This window comes from Melopsittacus undulatus, chromosome 2, assembly GCF_012275295.1.
Source record: "Melopsittacus undulatus isolate bMelUnd1 chromosome 2, bMelUnd1.mat.Z, whole genome shotgun sequence".
Classification (NCBI taxonomy): Eukaryota; Metazoa; Chordata; class Aves; order Psittaciformes; family Psittaculidae; genus Melopsittacus; species Melopsittacus undulatus.
The window spans coordinates 33,985,022-34,000,684 of NC_047528.1; positions in this window are offsets into that span (position 1 = coordinate 33,985,022).

Below are 15,663 nucleotides of genomic sequence, written 5' to 3' on the forward strand. Positions count from 1 at the left end.
TTTTCTTGTCTGAGTATATCATAATAGAAAACTGAAAACTGTCTAAAGCTCTGCAGAACTCTTCAATAAGGTCTGTCTAAAAGCAGTCTATTTTATAAAACAAACTGAGTAGAATTTTCATACTTGAGATGTATCATACATACACAACCAGAAGGAACACAGAACAGAGACAAATTTGAATAAGGGACATGAAGGCAATGAAAAAAATTGTGCTCCTTGACCAAGAAGCCAAGATATTATTACAATAAAGATAACACTGTATGTAATAACAAGTAGATCCCAACTGCATATAACTCCAAAGATTTTCATATTACATATCCCACTGGGTTGCAGAGACAACATTCTGGGGGTCAGATAGCTGTTATCAGGACATGATGTGGTCCACTGACTTCAAGTAGAAAAATATTGCAGACCTATTGCTGTAAATTGTAACTGGCAATAAAAGCAGCAGATCTGTCCAGACTAGAGAAGAAATTACCTATAAAAGTCTACTAAAATGTCTGGAAAACACAGAACTACATTTTTCAAAGTAAAGGAAATACAATTAAATATAGGCAAAATGTTCTGAAATTATCATCAGAAATGTGTTTTGAATGCCAAAGGATTGTACTTTGGGGCAATTAATTATTTATAAAGAGTCAACTAACAATAAATGCACATGGAATATCTGATACTGAAGCCATTCTCTGGTGGTATCATAGTACCAAATGTTTCCCATAACAGCAACCCAGCCACATCATTTAGTGGTGTTTCTAGACAGTGGCTATCTAGATAAATAGCATTTGGGTTAAAATTCTCCTTTTGTTCTGATGAAATGCAGAAGTCTACACAAACCCTATACTTTGAGCTCTTCATTAGTGCATTGGCTTCATGCAGAGCCACTAGGTCCTGAACGTCATCCCTGAAATACCGAATTAAAACAAGATATTCTTTGCAGCGTTTACTATAAATAAAGCAAACGTATCAGTCCATTAGCCTTGGACATTAACTAATGTCATCACCTGCCAGATGATTCTGTACAACTTTTTAATCACTGCTATAATTAGTGGTTTACTTTTGTCTACTGCACAGTTCAATTAGCACATACTGCAAAGGAAATACTGCACTTTCACTTGCAAGACATGCCATTTTTATACTTGATTAAACCTTTGTGTAATATGGAAAAATATATATCCTTTATTCTCTAGTTTCTATGCTAAGGACAGTTTTCCAGTGGAGAAGGTTGTTTGCTTTGCTTAAATAAAGCCTTGATCAAGGACATCTAACTGGTCTTTTCAGAAGAGAAGCATCATGGGCTAAAACAATGAATATATAAGGAGCAATAAATAAAAAAAAAAAAAAACTTTTTGACATCAGCATACTAATAGGCATGCAGGTTCTGAAAACCTGGCTGAAAATGTCAGATCTTATCTGATCTTGGAAGCTAAGCAGGATCAGACTTGGTTAGTATTTGGATGGGAGACCACCTGGAAATCCTGGGTGCTCTAGCATTTTTATAGCCCACCAACTAGATGTTTTCAGGTCACCAGTGACTGGCCCTGACTTCCCTCTGATCATCATCTCAACAAAGAATGAACTTTGACAAAATCAGACCAACTCAGCAGTGACCAGATAAGTTCCACGGTGTCATCAGCAGTCAACAATCCAATACTGCACACCTTCTGTCCTGCTCTGAAAGACTGTTCAAGAGATGGAGCCCAACATCATAGACCAGATGAACTCAGTAGCTTTATAGGGGTTGGCCCATGCACTAAGAATGATCATCCCATGAAAGCTGTGGCTTCAGTCTCTGGTGATCAGGTTCCCAGATGGAGTGGAAGAGCTGATTTTACTCCAGCTCCTGTGATAAAGAAGACCATGTTGAGCTAGACTCTAGACTGGTGCTGTGAAGAGACATGAGAGGTGTAGAATAAGTGGGAGGCCGGGCCCACGCTCTGCAGTGTAGGGCAACCTGCCTGCCGGCATCCCAGCTGTCGGTGAAATACCACTACTCTTATCATTCTTTCACTTACTTGAAAGACTCAGATTGCTGCTCGTGTCGCGCTGGGTGTCGGTCGGCTGGTGGTGAGTTGTTGTGTTTTCTTCCCTTGTTATGTCCCTTATCATTATTATTATTGGTGGCAGCAGCAGTGATTTGTGTTATACCTTAGTTATTGGACTATTCTTATCTCAGCCAATGGGAGTTACATTCTTTCAATTCTCCTCCCCATCCCTCTGGGAGTGGGGGGAGGAAGAGTAGAAGGCGAGTGAGTGGCTGCATGGCTCTGTGTTACCAGCTGGATTTAAACCATGACAGTTCTTTGTGAACATGCTGAGAAATACTTTGATTCTGCATCTAAAGACAGATACTTATGTTAAATGTATGCCTGATTCACCCAGGGATTTATTTCCCCCAGTAAAAAGGGGTAAACCTTTTTGTGACTTGCACCTTCAGTTCACAATGAGTAAATTCATTCCCCTGTCCTGAGATAACAAAGATTTTCTGCTACACAACGTGAAGCAGAGTTACTGAAACTATTTGCAGTAACATAGAGGTCAACTTTACTGTTCATTTGGCCCAGGACTTTGTAGTTATGCCTGAAGAAAAACATACCAGAAGAGGTAGTAGATTTAAGTCAACAAATGTAGCTGTTCCAAAATATCACTCAATTCACAAAATGCACTGTATGAGCACTATAACCTAAACCAAAAAACTTCACACAGCCTCTTCTGCTTTCTATGAAGTGTTCAGTAGAAGTGACATTCATTAAAGTTTCTAATTCTCCACAGTTTTGAGATTCACAATGCTGACTTGACATAGTACAGAAGCCATTACCGTACATACTTACATAGTGTATTATAATATATTGTGTTACATTTGTTGTCTATACATGTATTTATGTTTGTTTTCTGTTTCATAACTGAATAATACTATTGCAGTATTAAAGATCTGAATTATTTTTTTCTGCTACAGTCATGATAGTTGCTGTAAATGTGAATTTTTACAGTGGTGTTTTATCTAAACACATGTGCATTTATATAGCTGCTTTATTTAAGTTACTCCTGGGGTAAGTATTCGTTAAAAAGAGCATTCAGAATGGAAGAGGGATATCTATTCTTGTTAGGAAAAAGCTAGTCTGCTTCAGGTAATTTTTGTAACATTGATAGGCTAGAGGTATTCTACTGATTTAGAAGTAGAAAGCATTTCTCACTACTTAACCAATGACACAGCCAACTCTGTTAGATATTGTGTACAACTTTAAAAAACTTCTGCTATAATTTCTGGTTATCATCTGTCCTGAAGCCAAAAGCACCTGTGATTAAAGAAGACTTGTGGCTTTTACCGAATTTAAAATAAAGCTAAAATCTAGAAATCAGTGACAGCAATAGTCACTGTTCCAGCTGTTGAAAGGTAATTGGATTAGAATAATGAGCACATATTTCTGTTTGGTAATTACTGTACTTCCCTCAAAAAACTATTGTGCAAAGGTAATTGTACTGGAGAGTTTCAAAGATGTGCTTTTATTTCCACAGCTACTATATTTTACAAAACGCAGTGATGATACCAGTTTAATTTATTACAAGGGGATAAATGTATATTTTATAAAATATTATATATGTTCCAACATCTGATCTATGAAGTGGTATGTTGGGACCTTTTAATGGAAAAATTAAAATGAGTATACAAAATTTTACTGGCCTACACCAAGTGGGTGCCACTGCCCTAAATAAGCCATGTTTTTTTGACTTGGAGACCCTACTGAAGCTTGCTTGTAAGTCGGGGTATAAGCAGCAGCACCCTCCAATGTGTGACAGCAGGCCCTAGATTTGCAGCCTCAAGAGTTGCTATCTTATGGGCATGACCAGAGCTGCAGAAGCTTATTACCTTCTACCATAATGTCAAGTAATGAATTGGTCTAAGTCAATCTATGCAACTGAGGCTTTGAAATCTTGGATGGGAAGATCTATAATCTAGATTTAGAATGCTTCAGTTTTGACCTGCAGGTGAAATAGGACACAAACCACGCTTAGGCTCAGGCTGAGTCTGACTATGCACTGCAGGGTTATTTATAAGCTATGTGTATACTATACTGAAAGCTCTTCTGAGTTTCTAGGTCTGGATGTTCACCTGAGCTGTCCCCAATGCCCTCATGGCTAGAGGTCCATGTAGACCCCTAACTTCAGTCCACCACCCTTCACTGTCATTGTTGCGACAACTTCAAGTTCCAACTTACCCAGAACACAAAAAAAATAAGTGAGCAAATAAATGGGAACTGTAGAAAGATACAAACTTGCATAATGTGGAGATTAAGTATCCCACTCCCATGTGTTCCAATGCACTCCAGTAACCAGGTTCAGATTGGCTGTTGTGTCCTTGCATTGTAGTAAACTCTGCTGATTAAATCCCTGGTGAGGTTATAAGCAAGCTGTCATTTCTAAAACAGCCATCAGCCTCTTTAGTATTATCCAAAACTAACAGCTTAGAAGCCCCAGGAGCAGTGAGCAATTAAGCACTTCTGAAATTCACCTTTAGATATCCTCCTGAGTTGTGTCAAATTCCAATTGCCTTAATCTGTATATACAAATCCAAGGACCATATTTTTCTATGTCATAAATTAAGGAAAATATTTAAACTACAGGAAAAAGCGGGCATACTGTTCTCCAAGTTATAGCTTTAACTGTCCTTGTAATGGCTTGTCTCCTGTTAGATATGGCTGCTTTCTCAGTTGCTCTTGGATATAAATGTAGAAAAAAAGGGGGAAAAAATAAATTTTGTGGTTTGAACTTCTCACCAATCTGATACTGATTCTGCAGTTAATTAGGAGGTTCAAAGTTTACATCAAAGTCATCAAGTATGTCTTGTAATATCAAAAAAATATATTGTAATAGGGAGATAGTGAAGTATAACGAGTTTACGCTGCTTTTACTTTCAGGTCACATAATTCCTTGCTTGAGTACATGGTTAGAAACGCTTAGTAAATTTCTTTGCAAATCCCAGTGATCTTGTGAACTGTAGCACACATGGTTTGCTACTAGATGTTTTGAATATTTTTAATATTATTAACTTTTTTTTTTATTTTTTTAGTTAGAAAAGTGCATTTCATCCGCTCAATGAACTGACTTGACAAGTGACTGGTGATGTAACCTATATAGGGTATTTATAGTTAGCAATCCAGAGAAATGTAGATGTCTTGATTGCACAGTGACATGATACATCAGAAATTAGCAGCTGTTTGGGTAACTATAATGCCCTGGTTTCTCCGGTTACTTTAGGCATGCTACAATGTAGGTATGTACATCTGTTTCCTTTTATAGCCAATAACAGAGAAATGGGGGTTTAGGGTGCAATACAACAGTCCTGTTTTAGCCATCTACCTCAGGATAATGCTTTGAACTGCTCCTTAGAAGCATCCATTTCTCCTGTGTGATTTACTGTATCTTGCACATTTCTTCATGTAATCATGTAGATTTCACTCCCAGTCATTCCTCAAGCAGTGTCTCCAGAGCAAAGCAGCCATAAACTGTAAAGCAGGCATCCTCAGAATAATCACCCTTTTCCCAAGTAGTACAGAAGTATACAACTTCTCCATAACTTTCTTAGCATCAGCAGAATGGCTAAAAGAAACGCATGTGGCTGGTCTATGACCAAACTAACAATATTTTGTTCACTCCAGATCACAGAATTCAGGAAGTGTTCAAGGCCAGGTTGGATGGGCTTTGAGAAACCCGGTCTAGTGGAAGGTGTCCCTGCCCATGGCAAGGGAGCTGGATCTAGGTGATCTTTAAGGTCCCCTCCAACTCTACACACTCTATGATTCTATGATGGAACTTCTAACAACTTGTTTTGGTTTTTAGCCACCATAAATTTAGTCTTTCTATATTAATTTGCATTATACAACTGTTAAACTTTTAACCTGCCACACAAGAACCCCAAACATTACAGTCTATAGGATGTTACCACTTCTCATACATTGCTATTTCTGCTTCCATAAATCTTGAAACCATTTTAATGTGTCAAGGAGGAAATCTTGATAAACTCACTGTATATGAAAGCCTGAAGAGATGTGAGTCTGTCTCTTTCAGGCTCAAAAAAATTCTTCTGAACCTAGAGAATTCCTGATTTATAAATAAATGTCTATTAGACAACCCTACCAAATTGGACAATTGCTTCACCCTTTTCATTACCACTGGGGAGTTTCATTCTTTGAAAGAACAGCTGTAAGTAAGAAACTTACCTTCTAGGCAGGGTACTGTCTCAGGGATTGTAAGTGGCTGGAGGCATCTTCTGATGAGCTTTCAGTCAGCCAGCAGACTTCAGAGATGGTCAGGCTGTTAGATATACATCTGTCATCAGTAATTCCCATGCTTATATCAAGGTAGCTCCTCCGGCAGCCCAGAGGTTTCTTGGATTCATTCTGAGTTGTTTAGCTCTCTCCAGGCGCTATGGGGGAAGACATAAACCTGAGTTCTGAATCCCCTCATGTGCTTGGGAAGAGAAGTTGAAGTAGAAATTTATCCAATCTTTATTTTTGATCAAGCTCATTTTTTCTCTGTCTGTGGCTTAATGCACTCTAAATTATTCCCTGCAACAGCCTCAACAGAAGATAATAACTGGCAATGCTGGCTGAGTCATGTAAACACTTATTCCCACCATGTGAGAATATCTGGAAGATTAGGAAATCCAGATGGAAGCTGCTTCTATTCCTGCTTAGCCATGTCTCCTTAAAATTAGATAATGTGGTGTATAGCCTTGACAGAAGACCTCAAATATTTGAATTATGAAGAATTATGTAATATATATATTCAACATATTGAATTGTGCTAAGAAATAGGATGAAATCCGAAGGACCACAATGATCCCTTACCAAGATGAGGTAAGGGGAATAATGCTGATGGATAAAAGAAGAAAATAATGAAATTTGCTAAGGGCAATTCTGTAGAGAAATGTTTCTGAGGGAAAAAAAAAAAAGATCAGATCAAAATGGGGGGGCAGGGAATGCTGTTGGTTTTGATAATTTATGCATTCATTTATGTAGGTAAGAAAACAGAACAATAGATGCCTGTGGAACTGGAGCAAAAGCGTGTAGTGGTCTGTGGTGTCGAAAGGTCAGATAAAATCTAAGAGAACAGGAGAAATGAAGAATGTTGTTAGCTAGATGAAGGAAAGTAATTTTGCACTATCACTAGAACTGTGCTGAAATTAAAATCAGTTGAAATGGCATTGTGAGCAATGATTAGAGAGACAACAGCTATTGGTTGCTGATTGGAGAGGTAGCAAATAAGGCAGGAGTGATGAAAGAAATACTTTGATTGGTAACTGGAGAAATGAGGGTTTTTTGGGGGTTATTTTTAAGCCTCTGATGAGAAAATAAAGATCAGATATTAGGTAGCACAGTTTCTCCTGAAGATTTTTTAGGAAGAGAGCTGGAGTACAGGATTTTTAGAATTGCCAAATATGAACTATTTTCAGTTCACTAAGTAAAGGTAGGACAGCTGGGCCAAATGACAGCAGTTAGAAACAGATTAGAAGGGTAGACTTTTTCTTTAGATCATGAAGCAAAATATGTGAGAGACTGCAGAAGTAAGTAAATAAATAAACTGTATGGTATAGATAAAATAGAGAAAGTAATACTCCTAAGGAAACTGATACAGCTAGAAATTATATTATTGCTACTTCAGACAGAAGCTTAGAATAAAACTGCTTTGTTATCTCAAAAGAAATTGAAAATAAAACTGTTGCCATTTATGTTGAGGTAATAATTAATGTCATGGGACAGTTAACAAGGACTGCTAGTGGCCTCAAAAATTAAAGATAAATAGGAATTGGAGTCTGTATTCTATGGTAATGATTGGTGGAAAATCACAGATACATCTCTACTATAGAGGGAGTAAAGATAATGCCAGCAACAATTTTTATGTATTTTCTCTAATAACAATGTCAGTTCCACATTTTTTGACAATACTTTCTCATGCTGTCAATCTGTGGATGTTCATCAGTAATACACATTCACTAAACTCAAAGTAAATATACTGTATACGTCCCGATACAGAAATGTATCTATTCCAAATTTTACCATGAATAAATAAACTCATAGAATGGCCTGGGTTGTATGGGAACTTGAAAGTTCACCTAGTCCACCCCTCCATTCAAAGACATTTCTCATTAGATGAGGTTGCTCAAGCTGTGCAATGTCACCTTGAACACTTTTACAGGGATGAGGTATCCACATCTCTAAGCAACTTGTTCCAGTGCTTCAGCATGCTCAACATAAAAAATTCCTTCTTTATATGCAGTCTAAATCTACCCTCTTTTAGTATAAACCACTGTCCCTTGTCCTTTCACTAAAGGTCCTGGCACAAATATTTTTTCCATCTTTCTTATAAACCCCTCTTTATATATTGAAAGACCGCAATAAGGTCCCCCCAGAGACTTCTATTCTCCAGGCTGAATAACGCCAGCTCTTTCAGCCTGTCATCACAGGACAGGTGCTCCAGCTCTCTGACTATTTTCATGGTCCTCTCTGGACCTGCTGTAAAAGGTCCATGTCCTTGTTTTGTTAGGGGCCTCAGAGCTGAACACATTACACCAGGTGGGGTCTCATGAGAGTGAAGTGGGAGAATCACCTCCCTTGATCTGCTGATTATGCTCCTTTTGATATATCCCAGGATACAATTGGCCTTCTGGGTTGTGAGTCCCCATTGGACTCTGCAGAACTGCTCTCAATCTATTCATCCCCCAGTCTGTACCAGTACTGGGGATTGCCTGACCAAAATACAGGTCCTTGCACTTGGCCTTGTTGAATCTCATGAGGTTCACACAGGCGCACCCCTTGAACCAGTCAAGGCCTCTCTGGATCGTACCCCTATACCTACAGAATTCATATGTAACCTTTTATATGTAAACTTTTGTAATAGGTATTTTATCAAGGACAACAACAAAAAAGAATTTGCTCAAAATATATTTGAGAGGTCAAGCAAAATACTTAATGTCCTTACAGAAAAAAAAGAAATCTACCTGAAGGTTCTTCACTGCTAAATCTGTGTCCTCATTTGGACTGAAGAGACAGAATGTATGCTTTACTAGTAGCAGTGGCTAGACAAAAAAAAAAAAAAAAAAAATCAAGTAATTTAATCTGGTAACTTCTGCCAAATATTTAATAAGATGGCAAGAATTCTTCATAATTAGAACAGATTGTAAACCAAAGAAAACCGTTTAAATTGACTTTTTGGCAGAACAAGAGATTTAGGATGGAAAATGTTGAAAGACAAAGGGAAATGAAACACAAAGCACTTGGTGCTTTGTACATTTCAAGTAGATAATATCATTGTCAATTCGACCTAAAATAAAATAAGTTTTACTTAGCTAAAACACAGTGGCAGATTATGTTTCTCCTTCCCTTATTCCCTCACTTTACCAATTAATGGCACACCACAGTCAAGCTCCCTTAAACTCAGAGAATTCTCCAGAATGCATTCTGGGAACTGTAGTCCAGATGGGGACTACATGCCATAGGGTAATTGAAAGCCTAGGGAGAACAATGTACCATCCGTATGACCTTACACAAAGTAAAATAAATATAATCTGAAGTTAATTTTTTCATCTTTATTTTCCCAGCAGAAAAAAAAAACCCAAAAACAGAAACCCCCACCAAAAACCACCAAACCCTGTTTCAAAACACAATCTTTTCTGCAATTATTTTTTTTATTTAAGCAAAAATAAGCTCTATTATAACTTCTATGTGACATTATATTTATAATATTTTGGGGAAAATTTGTGTGGTAATATGAGAGTGATGGAACATCAGGTTAAGCATATGCACATCACTTAGTCCAATCTCTTACTTAAAAACACAAAAGGTCAGCTAATGTAAGAAAGCTTTTGTACTCCACCTATACAGCCTTTGCTATAACATGAAATTATCTGCCAATTTTGTAATATATCTCTTATTTTGATTTGACATATTGGGGTTATTTTAAATTTCATAAAAGAAAGGAAATTGCAGGCATTAGTAATTCTAATGCTTTACAAACGTACAAAAGGGTACAAAATGGCACAGTATATGTGCTTTCAATGTTTCCTACCCCTAAAAACTGGCTATGCAGTGTGCTGACCCATCCAGATGCTTCCCAATCCTGAAATAATAATTCTAAGTAGACTTGCATAAGAATGGAAACAACCAATGTATATAATTTTTTACTCCCAGTCACACCATTTTTCTTAGTTGCTGTAACGTGCTATCCAGATTGAAGTCATACATCCTAAAGAATTACTGCAGCATGGTAACAGCTTTTGTCAGCTAATTTCTATTTTCATAACCCATCGTGTTGTCAGTTTTATTAGGGTAACCCTAAGAAAATTGCTGAAATGGAGGCCAGTGCAACAGAAGAATCTTTATCTTTCTTCTTCTGCATGATAGATTCCAGTGGTAACCAGTGGGATTTATTCACATGGTGTATGAGGAAATCTGTAGAGAGAGTCCTCCGTCATCTCTGATAAGTTATATGCTAGCCAAATTGAAGATCAAATAGCTTGTTGGCATTGTTGATCATGGAAAAGGTATCTTTTATCCTCTATTTAGAGCCTTGATTTCTTCTGGATAATAAAAGAAAAACACTCTTAACTGATTTCTCTATAAATTCTGTCTTTAAGTTGCTAAGTCTACATAGACTTAGCAGAATGGATTTTGCTACATCAGGAAAAAGGTGAATACTTTGACCCTGAAATGTTCTTTTTTTCTGGTTATTTTTTAATATTTTTTTTTCTTTATTTCTCTTTCTTCCTTTCTTTCTTCCTTTCTTTCTTCCTTTCTTTATTGTTTGCCTGAAGGGAGAATAGTGTCCCCTTGTGAAGAAACTACAAAAGAAATCATTTCAGGAAGCATCTTGTCATCTACAAGTAGAAGGGTTCACAACTATTTTAGCTGAAAGTCAGAGTGTCTTTTTCTAAATCCCTAACACATTGAATACCAAAGAACCTCTCCATAAATTACCAACCAGAATACTACATGCATTTCTTCAGCATCAGCAGCAGACAATCTGAAAACTTCTCTGCTGTTAAAATAATTTGCAAGTTATTCAGTTTAAAAAGAAAGTGACATACATGGTAACAGTTATTTTTACATGAACGCAATTTTCCTTGAAGGCAGTGGAAGTTATGCCCACCTACACCAAAGCTGAATTTGACCCATAGTCTTTAGAAATACTGCCTCTTAAAATATTGTTGTCAGCAACTAGAGATCCTCAAATCAATATTCTTAGATTTCAACATTTGCTTTTTTAAAGCCACAAATATAGTACCATTGAAATTTACTGTTTTAAGCAAACTTTCTTTTTTTGTTCTTGTTTTCAACATGACCTTTCATGTATGCTTTCAGCAAAACCTTGTCAAAATTAAGAATATTTTTCACCTATAGAAGAGGTCTTAAACTGGGCAGAAATGGAAATACTTTATTTAATAATCAATTCATCTCCTGTCAATTCTTATTAAACCTGGTCTATAGGCAAGGCTTGTACAGGCCTGTTGAGCAACCAATGTCTTTCATTATCTCTTCCTGTTACTATTCATGTGAAGCTCAAGATGTACAAACCCAGAAGTTTTACTAGATCGTACTTCCTGGTGTTTCAAGGGATCTGCACTGTATTTTAGCTGCAGAGCCTGGAATCATGGCATTTATAAGCTTTCCTGTTTTAAAAAGGGCAAATATAAGCCCTTAGTTTGTAAACATCTCTCTATCCAATTTGAAAAGCAGGAAAGACAGCAATATTTAGCTTTCCTCTAGGGAACAAGTGAACAAACCCCCTGTCTCATGATAGACAAGTTGACAGTGTCATCCTGGTTTTTATCATGCCCCAGCTTTACTGTTTTAATTCCTTCTAGTGCAAATGGCCAGTAAAGCATTTTGACACTTGCACCCCTCGAAAGTATCAGCTCTGTTCACTGGGGTAAGAATTCACAAATGCACTGCAGGTGCTTTGTGGGGTTTCTACTACCTACCACTGTCAGTAAAACAAGGAGAAACAAGGAAGGCATACAAAACCAAGATGAGGATTTCCAGTATACGGATAACAAGGTTGAGCTAAAGCCAGAACTTTCCATTTTTACAAAAGGATTGAAGTGCACTTTTGTTGGTTCTCATAATGATTAAAACAGAAGAGAACGATGAGCCTGTATCTCACAAATGGTGGTGTTTGTTAGAGCAGGAGAGGAGTCACATAATCTCATAAAGAGGTTTGCAGACTGTTCTAGTCTCTTCTGTTTTCTCCCTGTGCTGTAAGCCACTGTTCTCCCCAGCCAAGCTAGGATTTGGACCGGGTAATAGAAATTACCTTAGTGGAAAAATAACCCTTCAAAAAGAGCAAGCAGGGAAGACTGAAGGAGGGGCTAGAAGCAATTTCCAAAAGCATTACTAATGAAGAACATGAAGTTACAACTTAAGACAGGAGAAGAACATTTTCAAATCAATCCTACAGAGAAAAAACAGGTGTACATTTGAGTATCTGCAAGGCCAATACGAGGAACACTAGGATGAAGAAACTCTGTTGATCTCCAGCTGTTGTCTACTGTTACTGGGAATGTGGCCAGATAGAGAATTTTTACTCACACTCGAAACAAATCCTGGTTGCTATAATGACATAGCAAAATCCTTCTGTAGAAAACACCAGTGTGATATAAAAATACAGAAAGTTCAGACATAATTTCACAGTTTTCTTAAGACTTCCTAAGATACAGGTTCTATTTATTATATATTTCTCTTAGCTAGAGCTGGCACCATTTGGGTGTTTCACTTGTCAGACCTTTGCCTCACAGTTAAAATAGAAGATCAATTGAAGAGACCTTTCACCACTTTTGACTCCTCTGTCATACAGGCACATATCCACTGATATCAGGGATTTTGTTCTAAGCAGTGAATGAAAGTAAACATGTAATAACTTGGCTTAAGCCTAAGTGCAGGGGCTTTTTTCTACTTCCCTCATGGTTGTTTTATGCATTTTATTTTCCTCGTTTCACTTAGAACTTACTCTGCTGAAACTGAGGGAAGGTATTTTTTGGTGGGATGCTTAAATGATTCTTATACTCCTTAGGCAGATAATGAAAAACTTAGTGGAATTTCTACAAAACTGCTGAGCATTTTCCATGTTATACACCCCACTGTCATATTACTAGGGATCAACCTTTTTCTGCTTTGGTACATAAATAATTGCATTATTACGTCGCTATCAGGCAAAGAAGCAACTAACAGTTTAAAGTCTGGGGTCAAGTGAAATCTATCTGTAGCCTTATGGGTAATTAGGTTAGGTTACAAAAGTCAGGTGAATATTCATTATTTGCAGGATAAACACTGAGCATGTAGTAGAAATTTGCATTTCTATATGCTTCCAAACCTAATTCATGACTAGTATTGACATAGCAATCATATTACAGGCACTATTTTTTTCCAGACAAAGGGATAATTGATTTGTAAAAATCCTTAAAGTATACTGTCAAAACTTTCTAATAGAGTGACTCATTTAGGAATCCGATAGAATTAATGCTACCTCCTGCCTCAGCTATTGCTGGTTGTGCTGGTTTTACCTGGGATAGAACTTGCATGGGACTACATTTTGGATTTTTAGTGGAAAAAGTGTTGACAACTCAAGGATGTTTCTGTTACTGCTGATCAGTTCTTATGCAGAGTCAAGTCTTTTTCTGCTTCTCATAACATGCCACCAGTGAGTAGGTTGGGGGTGCACAAGATGGCAGTGAGTGCTCGCAGCCCAGAAAGCCAATCATATTCTGGGCTGCATCAAAAGAAGTGTGACCAGCAGGTTGAAGGAGGTGATCCTGCCCCTCTGCTCTCGTCAGACCTCACTTGGAGTATTTTGTGCAGTTCTGGTGCCCTCAATAGAAAAAGGACATGGAACTGTTGGAACAAGTCCAGAGGAGGGCCATGAGGATGATCAGGGGACTGGAGCACCTCCCATATGAAGACAGGCTGAGAAAGTTGTGGCTGTTCAGGCTGGAGAAGAGAAGGCTGTGTGGAGACCTCATAGCAGCTTTCCAGTATCTGAAGGGGGCCTACAGGGATGCTGGTGAGGGACTATTCATTAGGGACTGTAGTGATAGGACAAGGGGTAATGGGTTGAAACTTAAACAGCAGAGGTTTAGGTTGGATATAAGGAAGAGATTCTTTACTGTAAGGGTGGTGAGGCACTGGAATGGGCTGCCCAGGGAGGTTGTGAATGCTCCATGCCTGGCAGTGTCCAAGGCCAGGTTGGATGAAGCCTTGGGTGGCATGGTTTAGTGTGAGATGTCCCTGCCCATGGCAGGGGTGTTGGAACTAGATGATCTTAAGATCCTTTCCAACCCTAACTATTGTATGATTCTAAGCTGGAAGGGGACACAGCCAGGACAGCTGACCCCACCTAACCACAGAGATGTTCCATACCATATGGCATCATGCTCAACATATAAATCTATGGGAAGAAAGAAGAAGTGAGGAACATTTGAAGTGATGGCCTTTCTCTTGACAAGTAAGAGAAATAAAAGCTCTATCAGTTACATCTGATGGAGCATGGTTTTCCTGGAGATGGCTGAACACCTGCCTGACAATGGGAAGTGGTGAATGAATTCCTTATTTTGCTTTGCTTGCATGCACAGCTTTTGTTTTACCTATTGAACTGTCATAACCTCATTCCATGATTTTTCTCACTTTTACTATTCTGATTCTCTTAAGACTCTCTTCCCCATTCCACTGGGGACATGGGACTTAGGTGCTGGCTGCATTTAAACCACAGCACTGACCTTTCTCTACTATTTTTATTTCATTTTTCATGAAATAGTGGAAGTTATAATAATTGACATAATTTCATCAAGTAACATAATTCCATTTTGTATAGTATTTGGTTGACATATCCATGTCTGCAATATTTATATCAAAACAGGGAATTGTAAGACTTTAAAAAGTCTGAAAAATTTTGCCCCAATCATTAAATAATATAAAAGTGGAGCTTAAATACACAAGTTCTATAAAAAATTTCATTGTATTTGCTTAACATCAGACACTTGTCATCTCTTTCAACCATTATAATTTTTACCAAACGTTTACCCAGATTTAATTAGTACACCCCTAAATTACATAGCAAAATTTTGCTCCTCTCATTGAAAGCATTAGGCAAGAAAACACTAAACATTATAGAGTTAGCTACATAAAACTAATTTGCAATGATTGCATAGATAAGAAAAGTATTACTTTTTCAGGAGCTAAAAAAAGATTCATCAGCATATGTAGTAGTTGCTGACTTTGGCAGTCTCTCAGTCTTTGAGTTCCAATCATGTCTATAGGCTCTCTAGCTCTTCACATGTCCCAAGCCAATGTGGTAAGTCTTTTAGTGCTGAATAGTTAGGTAGAGCTCCTTTCTATTCTTCTTACCAATCTATAAAATAGAATGAAAAAGTCAATAAAGCCAGACCTTTCTCCTTGTCTTTTAAGACGAAAAAATAGAGCAGGTGTATTTCTTTCCATGTTTTATTATAAGTTCTAATTTAAGTGTTCAGAAATACTCTAGTACAAAGTAGACAGTAAACTATTTCTAAATTCAAATAAGCATGTGATCAACATACACATGTTGTTTGAAGACCTTAAGCTACTGAAATCAACGAAGGGCTACTCACTGAGTTCTATGAGACCAGAATTTTGCCAATTA